The following is a 14094-nucleotide window of genomic DNA, read 5'->3' as shown; positions in this document are numbered from 1 at the left end:
ATCCTAATAAAATTATCTGGTGGTCAGAGAACAGAACAGCCACAATATTAAACACAGAGGTTAGGCAATAGTAGCACACATGTCTTTAATCCTACCATTTGGAAGGCAGAGATCCATCTGGATCTCTGTAAGTTCAAGGCCACACTGGAAACAGCCAGGCATGGTGACACATGCCTTTAATCCCAGGAAGTGATGGCAGGAGCAGAAAGGTATATAAGGCGTGAAAACCAGGAACTAGAGCTGGTTCAGCTTTTAGGCTTTTGAGCAGCAGTTCAGCTGAGATTCATTCCATCTAAGGACTCAGAGGATTCCATTCTGAGGAAACAGGATCAGCTGAGGAACTGGCAAGGTGAGGTGACCGTGGCTTGTTCTGCTTCTCTGATCTTCCAGCATTGACCCTGTTACCTGGCTCCAGGTTTGTTTTCATTAAGAAGACCTTTTAAGATTCATGCTACAGGTTAAAGTCATTTTATCTTCAAGATGATTTGTAATTAGAAGTTCATTTTAATATTTAGAACCCAGCATTCTTTCCATTTGTACTCACTGGTCATTGTTTCTGAAACAGCAACTTGGACTTACTATTAATACTGACATTTCAAAGCAAAGTTCTGCAATCACTTTCAATAAATATGTACGTTTGAAGACTTCAGCAGTTTCACTGAAATATATGTTTTACGAATATTGTTTATACAATAATTTTGTGAGTCAGAGTCCTGTTTTACTGCCAACAATGCCTTTGTAGTCTTGAGCACATTTGATTTTCCCACACCAACAACCAGGTCTCAAGATTTCAAGTCATCTTTTTGCTCTCAGAGAAGTGTTTTTGGCAACTGTTTAAGAAAGAAGTTTTAAATGATAGAATGGACCACAAGGATTTTACAATAGGAATAGTGTTCTTATTTCAGAGTACAGTTGGAATTCTAGGAAATTTCCCTCTTATTTCCTGCTACTTCATCCAATACTACACTAAACAGACGTTAAGACCATAGATTTGATTCTTACACACATGTTTGCAGCCGACTCTTTGATTATTCTTTCAAAAGGATTACTCCATACAGTGAGAGCATTTGGGATGGAAAGATTCATCAATGATTTTGGCTGTAAATTTCTTTTGTATATTCAAAGACTAGGCAGGAGCATGTCATGTCCATTGGCACGACCTGTTTGTTGAGTGTTTTCCAGGTCATCACTATCAATCCTGGGAGCTCTTTTCTGTTGGGCTTTAAAGTCAAAGCTCCACAGCATATTCGCCTGTACACCTCCCTCTGCTGGATTCTCTACATGGTAATAAATATGATTTTCCCATGTATATGTATACCAAGGAGAACAGCAAGAATCTGACATATGAGAGTGATTTGAAATACTGCTCCACTCCAGGTTATGATGACCTTGGAAGCTCATTATACACTGTAGTAATCATTCTTCCTGAAATTTTGCTTTCTGTCAACATTGTTTGGTCCAGCACCTCCATGGTTGTCATTCAGTATAGGCACAAACAAGGGTTAAACATATCCACAGTACCTGTGTTTCCTCTAGAGCATCCCCTGAGTCCACAGCCACCCACTGCATAATGGCCTTAGTGTCCACATTTATAGGCTTTTATGCCCTTCCTTCCATCTTACAATATTGCACTGCTCTTATATATAACCCTGGTTGGTTAATATTACTGCAATAATTTCAATGTGTTTTCCTACTTTGCGGCCATTTTTTTGTGAGCCATGACTCCAGAGTGCCATGTTTGAGCTTTTCATGTGTAAGGAATCCAAAATTTCTACAATGTTATTGCAGGTATAATAGATGTGTCATCTCTTTCTCACAATATCTAAATTTTAACTTTTTCTTTTTATAATAAAATATCAACATAGAACTAATGTCATTGCCACTTGTCTGTGTAAGAGATACTGTACTCTGAGTTTGAGTCTTAACTTGTTAAAACTAGCACCTGTAATATCATTGCAGAGATGAATGAATCAGGTTTTTCTTTTGTGAAAAAAATAATACTCTGTTTTTACAAATCATAAATCAACTTCCTTTCTGCAAATTGAATAAGTTAGATCTCAATTCTTTAATGTAAGTTCCTGGAGACTGTGTGACCAAGTAATATACTCAATGGACAACTTTTCCAGAAGGAAACACTGTAAAGTATAATGGTGCATGTTGCTGTGAGATAACTTTTTAAATGTATGGATCATGTATTTTTAGTAAATTCCCACAATGTCCCTTACTACTGTCTGAAGGAAGCCATGCTGTCGCCCCTGGGAATGGCACATGAATATTTTGCAAATGGATCTCCTTAAGGAAAGATCCTTTGGAGAATGCATCCACTTGTCAGTGACTTGTGGAAGCTATGCTGTAAAACCATCAATTAATCCTGGGGAACTCTTTCACTATACTTGTTCACAAGGTAATTCTGAGTTTTGCTTTGTCAGTTGTGATTGTAGCTGAGTTTTCTGGGAAGAGAAGTTAATAATTTCTCTGAAAGTTTCTACAAGGAAATTAAGCCTCTTTGCAATCATTCACAGAAACTAGTTTCTCCAGTTGTCCCTGGCTGTCTTTGCAGTCACTCTGAGTAAATAGGAGGAACTCAGTAAGGTTAATGATTATTGGTTACTTATCTATCCTAAAAAAGTGATAGCTATGTTTATATGTGTGTGTGATGAAGAAAGAAAAAGAGAGAGAATACATGAGCTTTCAAGACAGCATTTTGTAATTCATTTGAATCTTCTTACTGTTTATTATTATTATTATTATTATTATTATTATTATTATTATTATGTGTTTTAATTTTATAGATCTCCCATGGGTTCCCCTGTCCTCCCCCCTCCTGCCCCTACCCCCACCTTGCCCCCAGCCTCTCCCCTCCATTCCCATGTCCTCCAGGATCAAGGCACCCCTGGGGATTCATTTAAACCTGGTGGATTCAGTACAGGCAGGTCCAGTCCCCTCCTTCCAGGCTGAGCATGTATCCCTGTGTAAGCCTAAGGTTCCAAACAGCCAGCTCATGCACTAAGGACAGGTCCTGGTCCTACAGCCTGGGTGCCTCCAAAACAGATCAAGCTATTCAATTGTCTCACTTATCCAGAGGGCCTGATCTAGCTGGGGGCTCCACAGCCTTTGGTTCATAATTCATGTGCTTCCATTTGATTGGCTATTTGTCCCTGTTCTTTTTGCAATCTTGGATTCAACAATTCATGCTCTTACAGTCCCTCCCCTTTCTCAACAGTTGGACACCTGGAGCTCCACCTGGGGCCTGGCTGAGGATCTCTGCATCCACTTCCATCAGTTATTGGATGAGCATTCCAAGATGACTATTAGGGTGTTTGGCCATCTGATCACCAGACTAGGTCAGATCAGGCTTTCTCTCGACCATTGCCAGCAGTCTGCAGAGGATATGTCATTGTAGATTTCTGGGGACCTCTCCAGCACTCTACCTATTCCTGTTCTCATGTATTCTTCATTTATCATGGTATGTTATTCCTTGTTCTCCCTTTCTGTTCTTATTGTTTAATACAGGACAATAAAATTTCCTCGTGTATGAAATAAGAAATATTCCAATTCTTAAATATTTTTGTCATTTATGAGTAAAATTCAGATGAAAAGTACATTCAGAATGGATTTCTGCCTTTGTGAAGATGCTGATCAAATTCTTAATTTTAACAGGAATGGAAAATTGCAGTTTATGTTAGAGGTGTGGAACTGAGTGGTCTTTCCATTTGCATTCACTGGCCATTGCTTCTACCAGAATAACAATGCCCTATTTTTAATCCAGAAGTTACAAACATATATATTGGGGATTTTCTGCATATAAATGTGTGTGTGTATATGTGTGTGTGTGTGTGTGTGTGTGTGTGTGTGTGTGTGTGTGTGTTATGAGGTTAACAAATCAACCAAAGTCAACTCTGTTAAAAATGACTTTCAGTTGAGACTGAATCTTGCTATGTTGCACACTATGTTTGAAATCTCAAACTCAAGCAATTCTCACACATGAAGAGCCAAGATTATAGAACAGTAAAATTCATAACTTTTCTCACAGAGATTTCTTTGCTAGCACTAAAGAAAGATGTACTGTGTGGTAGAATGGACTCAAATAATTATGCAGTAAGAATAGTATTCTTATCACAGAGTATATTTGGAATTGTGGGAAATTTCTCCCTTCTTCCCCACTGTCTAGTGTGTTACTACAATCAAAGCACACTGAAGCCTACGAAATTGATTCTTACACATATGATCATTTCTAACTCCTTGATTATTCTCTCTAAAGGATTACCACAAATAGTGGTAACTTTTGGATTGAAACAGGTTTTCAATGATTTTGACTGGAAACTTGTCTTTTTTTTTCTATTGAAAGCATTGGTAGAAGCATGTTCATAGGCATCTCGAGTACCTACCAGGCTATTATCAACCCTGGGAATATATATTAGAAAAATCTGAAAGTCAAAGCTCCAAATTACATTGGCCTCTCTATTTCTCTTGGCTAGGTCACATATATAATGATAAATTTTATTTTCCCTGTGCATGTCCATATCAAATATATTGAAAATAATATGATACTAAAACAAAATTTTGAATACTGTTCAACTGTGGGTCAAGATATCACTTTATACAGGATTATTGATGTTTCTTGAAGTCTTGTTTTCTGTGTTTATGGTATTCTCCATGTCTCTGTGGTTGTCTGTCATTCTCTACAGACACAAGCAGTAGGTTCAGCATATCCATAACTCTCATGCTTCCACCAGAATCTCCCCAGAGACCACAGCCACCCAGAGAATCTTACTCCTCTTGTCTATCTTTCTAACATTTTATGCACTCTCCTTCATTTTACAAAGCTTTGTTGTTGTTTTATATAACACCACTTGGTGTCTGGTCATCACTACCATCATATCTATGGGTTTTTCTAAAACTGGCCCTTTTATTATGAGCTGAGACTCCACTGCATTGCAATTCTGCTTTTCTAGGTAAGGAATACAAAATCCCATAATTTTGTCTTGTGTGTATAAATTGTTTGTTTTTGCATCTATTTTTAATGTTTTATCACTTATTTAGTTCAATATCAACCTAACACCTTATGAGGGAAGCCATGTTTCTATCTTATGTAAAGCATCACAGGGTTTTGAGTTTTCATTCCGCTCAATATGCTTCTGATATTATTACAGTAAATTAGCATCAAATTGCTGCATTCAGATCAAGTAACAGCTGTGTGGTGTTTCTTGAGGAAACTTCAATGGGCCATATCTCAGTTTTTTAATGTTAACTTTCTTACAGTGCTTGACAAAGAATTCAGTGTGTAAGAGGACTTTTCAATAAGGAAACAGAATTCAGAATGTGTAGTAGATATTTACAGTTTATAGCTTTTCCTGACTTTCTCATGTATGCTTATGTCCTATACAGAGATTTTTATTGTATTAGCTGTCATTTTTGTGTCAACAAGATCATTGGAAGACAGGGACACTAAAAGATTATGGAATGGGTAACAGATTGTATCTTACACAAGGAAAAGAAGTGAACATTTCCATACAGGGCAAAGTATAAGACAGACCTCTTAATTGCTACCTGTAGAAAATGATTTTTTTATGGTTTCTGACCAAGAAGATACATAATTTTGTATCCATCTGTAGCATTCCTTGCCACTGATATTAGAAACTGACAGTAAGGGATCAGTTTTCACTGTAATATTCATACTGTGTGTTAGAGTCCAGTCATTAAACATCATCATTTCTCTTGGACTGTTAGCTTTTCTGTCAATATCTATTAAAAAGATAAGGACTAATCTCAAACTTTCACAGATCCTCAAATCAATTACTGCTGTGATTCCAAGCAAGATAGGTAATTTTTTGTTGTTTTTTTTTTGTTGTTGTTTTTTGTTTTTTGTTTGGTTTTGGTTTTGGTTTTTCAAGACAGGGTTTCTCTGTGTAGCTTTGCGCCTTTCCTGGAATTCACTCTATATCCCAGGCTGGCCTCAAACTCACAGAGATCTGCCTGGCTCTGCCTTCTGAGTGCTGGGATTAAAGGCGTGCACCACCACTGCCTGGCAAGGTAAATTGTTAATGATCTATACAAAGTGGTACCTACTACTCTCTGAATCATATGTTTAAATATTTCACTAAACTGTATTCTTGGGACAATCAATTAATCTGAATCACAATGCAAAAGATGTCTGTTGTCCAGAGAATTTGGGATATTAGTCAGGCAAATCTTTTAGTCTTAGGCAATCATCATATGAAAATATTAGCCTGTAAAGGATGTGAAATTAGTAGATTCAATATATGACCTTCAAATGTTGAATTTAATTTTGGATAACAGCTATTTTTGTATAGACTGCATTTTGAATGATTATTCACATTTTGTTAGGAGAGAATGAATATGAAATAAGAGTCCCAGATATAAGTAGATTGATCAAGGTATAATTTAAATGTGGTATCTGTGATTCTAGAGAGTTGGAAAAGTATTCTGTAGATCCTGTTAGTCCATAAAACCATATTCCATAACCCTAGCTGGGCTTGGAAGCCACAGATAGTCCAGAAACCAATATATATGCCATGATTTTTCAATGTATATCTGCACATCTAATAGAAAATAAATGAGCAATTTGAAGCAAACTACAAAAATGAAAATGGCCAAAAAATAAAAATTATGTGACCTTCCCATATGTCTCAAATTTTTAATTTAGTAGAACCTTTTGCAGGTGAATGGCTCTACTCATTGTAGAGTTTGATGGTGCACTTTATTCTATTCAATGACTCTGCTTCAGGACTTGCATAGAGTACAGAGATCACCTTCATAGAACAAGCCACAAAACACACTCCAACCATAACATCCTCTATGGGGCCAGGCTTGTTCTAGTCCAGAAACTTGGGCTTCTGAACACAAGTCTTGGAAGGAAGGAAATATGTATATATATATGTAAATATATATATTTCATGACATGATTTCTCTGTGTAGCTTGTGCCTTTCCTGGAACTTACTCTGTAGCCCAGGTTGGCTTTGAACTCACAGAGATCTTCCTGCCTCTGCCTCCCAAGTGATGGGATAAATGGTGTGCACCACCACCATCTGGCAGAAGGATTTTTTTTTTTCAAATCCTGTTAATGAAACCAAAGTGATTCTTCATTAATACTGATGGAAGTGAAGGAAATTGGGAGCAAGGACATCAAAGAATCCATGGATTACAGTGGTCAAAAGGGAAACAAAAGAGACTAGGAGAAATTTCAGGCATCTTAGACTCAGGGCTCAGGGTCAGGGATAAGTGGCCTACAATAATATCATATGGAATTAAAAATACCTAAAATGTTCAAAAGCATTGCATACCAGGTTATTGAGCCCAGAGAAGGCAGTGAATGACTTGACATGTTTTAATTGGAGGCTAATATATGGGGAGAAGTTGCCAGATAGATTGTTGGTTCATGGAATATTCAGACATGACTGAAGATAAAGAGTCAGGACTGAGGGCTTTTGAATAGCCAACAAGAATGTCAGCCCCATAACTGAGGGGAAAGTGATGCATAGACTAGAATGTCTGCTTGGAAGACAGGAATGATAGTAGCATTTGAATTTGTAAAGGTCATAGATGTAGGGCAATGAGAGATATAGTGGACAAAACCCTTTTGCATCATGGAGGCTCACCTGATTGAATGCTACATATTTAAAGAATCCTTCTGTGAATTTACTTGGAATAGTAATCATAGGCACTGCAGATTGCCCCTCCTGTGACAGAAGCTCTATGACTTGCCAATGACTACAGTCAGGCACTCTGCATAGGCAAGACAGTTGTTTAGCTTGACCTGCTTAAGGGGATCCTGGTGTGGGATCAGAATTCATCCCTGCTATTGTGAGCAGGCTTTTTGGAGCCCAATGCCTATTGTGGGACACCTTACAAAGCCTTGGTTCAAGGGAAGAGGCTTGGATCTGCCTCAACTGAATGTACTAGGCTCTGATGACTCCTCCTGGGAGTCCTTGCCTTGGAAGAGGTAGGAATGGTGGTTGGGTTGTGGGGCTGGAGGAGGGAGGAGAGGGGAATCTATAGTTAGAATGTAAAATGAACAGAAAGTTTCTCAATAATAATAATAAAAGAACATTTGTCTAGTTCAGTCCCATGCAGTGTGACACTTGTGTAGCTTGGTCTGTTTGTGCAGCTCCTAGTAATGGAATCAGAACCTATCCCTGGACTTTGAGCTGGCTTTTAGGAACCTATTTCCTATGCTGAGGTGCTTCACCCAGCCTTGGTACAGGAGGAGGTGTTTGGTCCTGCCTCAACTTGATGTGCCATGCTTTGTTGATGCTAATGAAAGGCATGCCCATTTCTGAAGAGAAACAGAGGAGGAATGGATGGGAAAGGTATAGAGGAGGCAGGGGGGAGTGGACAGGAGAGGAAGGGTGGAAAACCAAGATCCAGATGTAAAATAAATTTAAAAATTAATTAATAAAACAAAAAAAAAAAAAAAAGAACATTTCCCTTCATATGCTTGTGTGTTGAAGAGAGTAAAATACATTTCTGACCTTTTTACTTGATGTAGCCATTTGTAATCATTCAAGAATGTCCTATGAGTGCTTATTAAGTATGCTGTGTGACTTCCCTCTTCTCACAAGCCTTTCAAAATGGAACTCCACTGTTCTGTGAGACTGAAAGACTATGCATGTGGTAATATTTTTATTGTGCTCTAATAAAGCTGTCTGAAAATTAGAGGACAGAGACAGCAACAGATTTAAACATAGAGGTCAGGCAGTGGTGGCACATACCTTTAATCCTAGCTCTTGGGAGGCAGGGATCCATCTGGAACTCACTGTGAGTTCAAAGCCACCCTGGAGTACAGGAGTTTGATTCAGTCTAGGAGAGAAACAGAGACAGGCAGTAGTGGCACACAACTTTAATCCCCAGCACTTGGGTTTCACATGCCTTTAATTTTAAGACTGGAGATCTCATGCCTTTGCCACCAGTATTTGGGAAGCCCACATGCCATTAATCCTAGCACTAGGAAGGAGGTTAAATGGCTGGGTGGAGAAAGGCATATAAGGCATGAGGAGACAGAAACTAGACCTTTTCAGCTGAGGACACATGGACATTCAGTAAAAGGATTTGTGGAGATAGGATATCACTCTCCATTTGGCCTGAGGATTCAGTAATGGTGAGAAAGTTTCTCTAGTGGCTTGTTCCTTTATCTCCCTGATTTTTCTACATTTACCCTAATATCTGGCACTGAGTTTGTATTATAATGGCATTTAGGTTTCTTGCAAAATCTGGTGTCCACCTTTTGAGGCACAAATTCATGGAAAAGCTGCTTGCTTGTGGCTATGCAGTCACTGGCTAAGGCCAGAGCTACAGGAGGCCAGAGTTTCCAGCCCACCTGGGCCAGGTTCCCTACCCTACTGGCTAAGCTTTGTTGCAGCCTCTCTGCACAAAACTCCATAGGATTTTGGGCTCCAAAAACTGCAGAAGTTAGCCACTTTCACACATTTCCCTGTGCAGACAGATAACTCCACAAGTGCAAGCTCAGGCCCAGGCTCAGACTCAGGCCCAGGCCCAGGCACAAGCCCAAGCTCAGGCTACAACCAGGTCAGAATTAGTCACTTTTACATGCTGCTTCTTTCCTCTTCCAGTGGATTTTGGCCTTCTCTGGGCTCCCTCCTCAGGCTGCTGCCACACCATCATCTGAATCATTATTGTCAGCAAATTTGGTAAGTCAATTGGAACTTTTTAAAGGGAGAAATTACTTAAAAGTGTTTTTTTTTAATGACATTGAAAATGGTAAAAATAGCTGGAGAGATGGCTCAGAGGTTAAGAGCACTGACTATTCTTCCAAAGGTCCTGAGTTCAATTCCCAGCACCCACATGGTGGCTCACAACCATCTGTAATGAGATCTGGCGCCCTCTTCTGTGTACATAATAAATAAATGAATCTTAAAAATGGTAAATATTGCTGGGCATTGGTGGCACATGCCTTTAATCCCAGCACTCAAGAGGCAGAGCCAGGTGGATCTCTGTGAGTTTGAGGCCAGCCTAGGCTACCAAATGAGTTCCAGGAAAGGCACAAAGCTACACAGAGAAACCCTGACTTGAAAAACCAAAAGAAAAAAAAAGGTAAAAATATTTACAATGGGAGGTTTTGGGTCTATGTTTGACTATATGCTAGACAGTCTGACAATGCAAAAATTAAATGAGAGAATAATTAATGTTGATAGGATCTATGTACTGCCCGTTATAAACATTACTTGTTTGATCATTTCTGTTTTACCATTTAAAACGTTGGTTACAGGCTAAAGAGATGGCTCAGCAGTGAAGAGCACTGGCTACTCTGCTAGAGGTCTCAAGTTCAGTTCCCAGCAACAACATGATGGCTCACAACCATCTATAATGAGATCTAGTGCCCTCTTCTGGCATTTAGGCATACATGCTGGCAGAACACTGTGTACATAATAAATAAATACATTTTAAAATGTTGGTTAATATGAGTGCCAAGATGAAAGTTTTAGAAAAATATGTTAAATGAGATCATAGAGATATTCAGACCCAGACAGAAGAATTTAAAGGAGAATCCATCTCAGTATTACATTGTAAGTTTACAGAGAAACAGCCCAAGGCTTTCAAATAGCTGATCTTAAATTATCCAGTATCCTTACAGGAGCTACCTAATGATAGATATCCCTAAGACTGTGGATGAGCTGAATGGGCTTCTGTGCAAATGTTAGATTTGAGGATATTCAAGGGAGCTAATATCATATGGTATGCATTCACTGTTTGTGAAGCAAATGTTAAACTCATGGCCAACTTGTAGTAGAAATACCCCTCAAAACTGGAGGGATTTTGATACAGTAGTTTTAGAGGCTGGTCAATAATTACAATGGAAGACTTGGTAGAAAGATGAGGCTAGACCATTGAACAACCATGTAGGGCTAGAGGTTTTGAAATCTCCCAAGATCAACTTGTTGCAGAAGGTGAATATCCTGTTAGACAAAAACAGTCTTTATATATACATAAAAACACCCTAGTTTTATGCTGCATGAAAGCCTTGAATTCTTGGGATAGAATTAAAGAAGTAGGAAGGAAAATTGAGCCATTTACAAAAATTATACAGGGTCCAAAAGAAACCTTCACTGATTTCTTGCAAAGACTGACTTCACCAGTAAAAAAAATATCAGATTCAGAAGCTGATAAATAATAGTTGAATCTCTGGCTTTTGAAAATACTAATGCACAATACAAAGGTGTAATTAGGCCTTTAAAAAGAAAGATCAGCACCTCTGGAGTAACGTATCCAAGATACAATCAATACTGAATTTTGTGATTATGATAATGCTTGGATAGAAGACGTAATTTCCAGAGGTTTGCAGAAAAATTGTCAAATGTTTCAATTGCAGTAAACAAGGTCACCTAAAAGGGGACTATAAAAGGGGCATACCTAGAAATAATGTTTTTTCAAGGAATAATTTTAACAGAACAACCCTCCTTTCTGGATTATGCAGAAGGTGTGTCAAAGGCAGACATTGGACTAATGAATGTATACCAATTAGAGACAGTCAAGATGATCCCCTGCCTTTGCCATGGGGAAACACACTGAGGGGTCTCTTGCTGGCCCACATGTAAAATTCTGTTTAGTCCTTTCCTGTCACAGAGGAGGAAATTCTTTCTCAGAGTAATTAAAGAATGTAATGTCTATGGTAAAAAAACAAAAACAAAAACAAAAACAAACAAACAAACAAAAAACCATGCTGCTCTGGATGATAGAGCACCTATAGAAAAAAAATCGCAAAAAAATTAAGGAGAAACCATAAATCAAAATTGATAAATATTAGATTTGGAATCTCCCCAAAGTTAGGGTTGGGGAAGGGTTTTTCTTCTGTGTTTTCCTTTCAGGAGATTGAAAGCTAAGGAATCTGAAGAACAGTGGACAAATGAGTTATCTTCAGAAAAAGGACAAATCATACAGAAAAAAATGTCCCAAGAAAAAGACTTCAGTGAAACAGGACCATGCCTAGCAGTGACTTTTGAAGTCTCTAAAAAGATGATGGGACCCCACAACCATGATTCCATCAGGATGATGATAATGCCATTAAGCTGACAAACACCACCCAAAGACTGCCTTTAGACTAAACACTTTTCAGGGAAGTTTTGAGATGGCCATCTGAGATGATCCAGCCTCACAGACTGCTATAGTCAGGACTTGAGACAAGTCCTGCATTTTCCCATTACACAGAAACTGGGCCACAAATGATACAGCTACCTCTCCCATGACCTGACAATCAACCACGATTTTTTTCAGAATTATCTAAAGATGCTTTCACCCCCAGACAGCAGGAAGTGATTTTAAGAACATAATGCCCACATTCCCAAAGGGTGGGTAGTTTTTGGTTGTTCAAAACAAAATTATTATTTTGATATTTATGAGTTATGGATATTTATCATTGGTTTGCTGGTTAATTATTTGTTGTTATTGGTAATGGCCAGAAAAATAGTTGAAAAAGGAGATTAGATTCAGATTGTGTTTGACAAAAAATAAGAAAAAGAAAAAATTGGATACATATATGAAAGGACAAAATGGTAGATTGTGTTCCTCAAAATATTGTGCAGTCTAATAAACTTATTTGGGGTCAGAGGACACAAAAGCCACAATATTAAACATGAGGATAGGCAGTGGTAGCACACACCATTAATCCTAGGTTCAAGGATACAGCCAAGCATGGTGACTCATGCCTTTAGTCTCAGAAAGCTAGCCTTTAATCCCACGGAGTGACAGCAGAAAGAGAAAGATATATAAGGCGTGAAGATCAGAAACAAGCAGCATTTTTGGCTGGTTAAGCTTTTAGGCTTTGAGCAGCACAGTTCAGCAGAGATTCATTTGGATGAGGACTAAGAAGCTTGCAGTCTGAGGAAAAAAGACCAGCTGAGGAACTGGTGAGGTGAGGAAGCTGTGGCATGTTCTGAGTCTCTGATCTTCCAGCATTCACCCCAAAAGCTGGCCTCATGTTTGATTTTATTAATGAGTACCTCTAAGATTCATGCTACAGTACATTATTCAATCCATTCTGAAAAAAAAGATATAGAAATGATAGGATAAAAGGGTAGATTATTAAATCCACACTGAAAAGAAACAAAATGGAGGATATGGATATAGTAAGATAAAATGGTAGATTATTGAATCTACTTTTAAAAACCAACTACCTGTCTTAAGTATTTTACATTGGATCAGATTTTTGTATATTATATACAAATTGTGTGTATTGATACAAAACTGAGATTAATCTTGTTAGAATATACTGTACATATATTTCTGCTCTTGTTCAAGGTATTGTACACATACAACTCATTTAACAATGTAATATAAATTACTAGTCCTTGAAAGTTATTATTACCAACTTATTAGGACATAAAAAATGAAAGTTTGTAGTTAGTTATCACAATCAAACTTTTAGTTATGTTAGGTATGTTTTCAATGTCAAACAGAGATATATTTCAGATAGACAGGTCACCTTTAAACACTTCAGATATCTACAGGATATGGCACTTAAGAAGTTTTAATGAGCTAGATTTTTCTATGACAATGAGACATGCTTACTCCTGGCAGCACTAATCTACTTCAGAGAAGGTGATGGACATCAAAGTAACTCCTTATGGAGTTTATTTTCTTTGTGGCAAAAGTTAGCCACGGGGCAAGAAATTACCTGTGTCTCAACTGCTTATAGTATGCTGTCCAAAATGAGCAAGGAGGAAACAAAATAAAGGACCACCATACCTTGCCAGGACAAGGTATGAAGGCCCTTCAGAATATCTTGCTTCACAGAAAGTCTGTCAGATATGCTTGGCCTATAGGCTTAAGATGGATGACCCAACTTTGCGTAGGAACCTTGGGTGAGTATCCAGGCATTGAGTTGTTTTTGTCATTTCTCAATTTTTTTGGAAGTTACTTCTTGCTTACTCAGGTAGTATTATAGCCCCATTGGGTCTTTGATGGGGTTTAAGACTATATAGTTATAGTTTTCCTTGTTAACAAATTCAGAAAAATAACTCACTGAAGAGGTATAAAGTGTGTAAGTTTGAAAGACATCAAAAGATAGTTTTCAGTTGGTAATACAAGTTAGGATAAAAAGTAAATTAGGTACAACACTT

The 14094-nt window shown here is 38.0% G+C and overlaps 1 pseudogene; it reads left to right on the top strand.

Moving 5' to 3' along the window:
- Nucleotides 1-860: 860 nt before the first annotated feature.
- On the top strand, nt 861-10271 carry LOC118570330 (annotated as a pseudogene).
- Nucleotides 10272-14094: the final 3823 nt, after the last annotated feature.

Source organism: Onychomys torridus, chromosome 19 (genome assembly GCF_903995425.1).
Source record: "Onychomys torridus chromosome 19, mOncTor1.1, whole genome shotgun sequence".
Classification (NCBI taxonomy): domain Eukaryota; kingdom Metazoa; phylum Chordata; class Mammalia; order Rodentia; family Cricetidae; genus Onychomys; species Onychomys torridus.
Note: the sequence above shows the minus strand (reverse complement) of the source record. Positions and strands in the feature narration are given on the sequence as shown.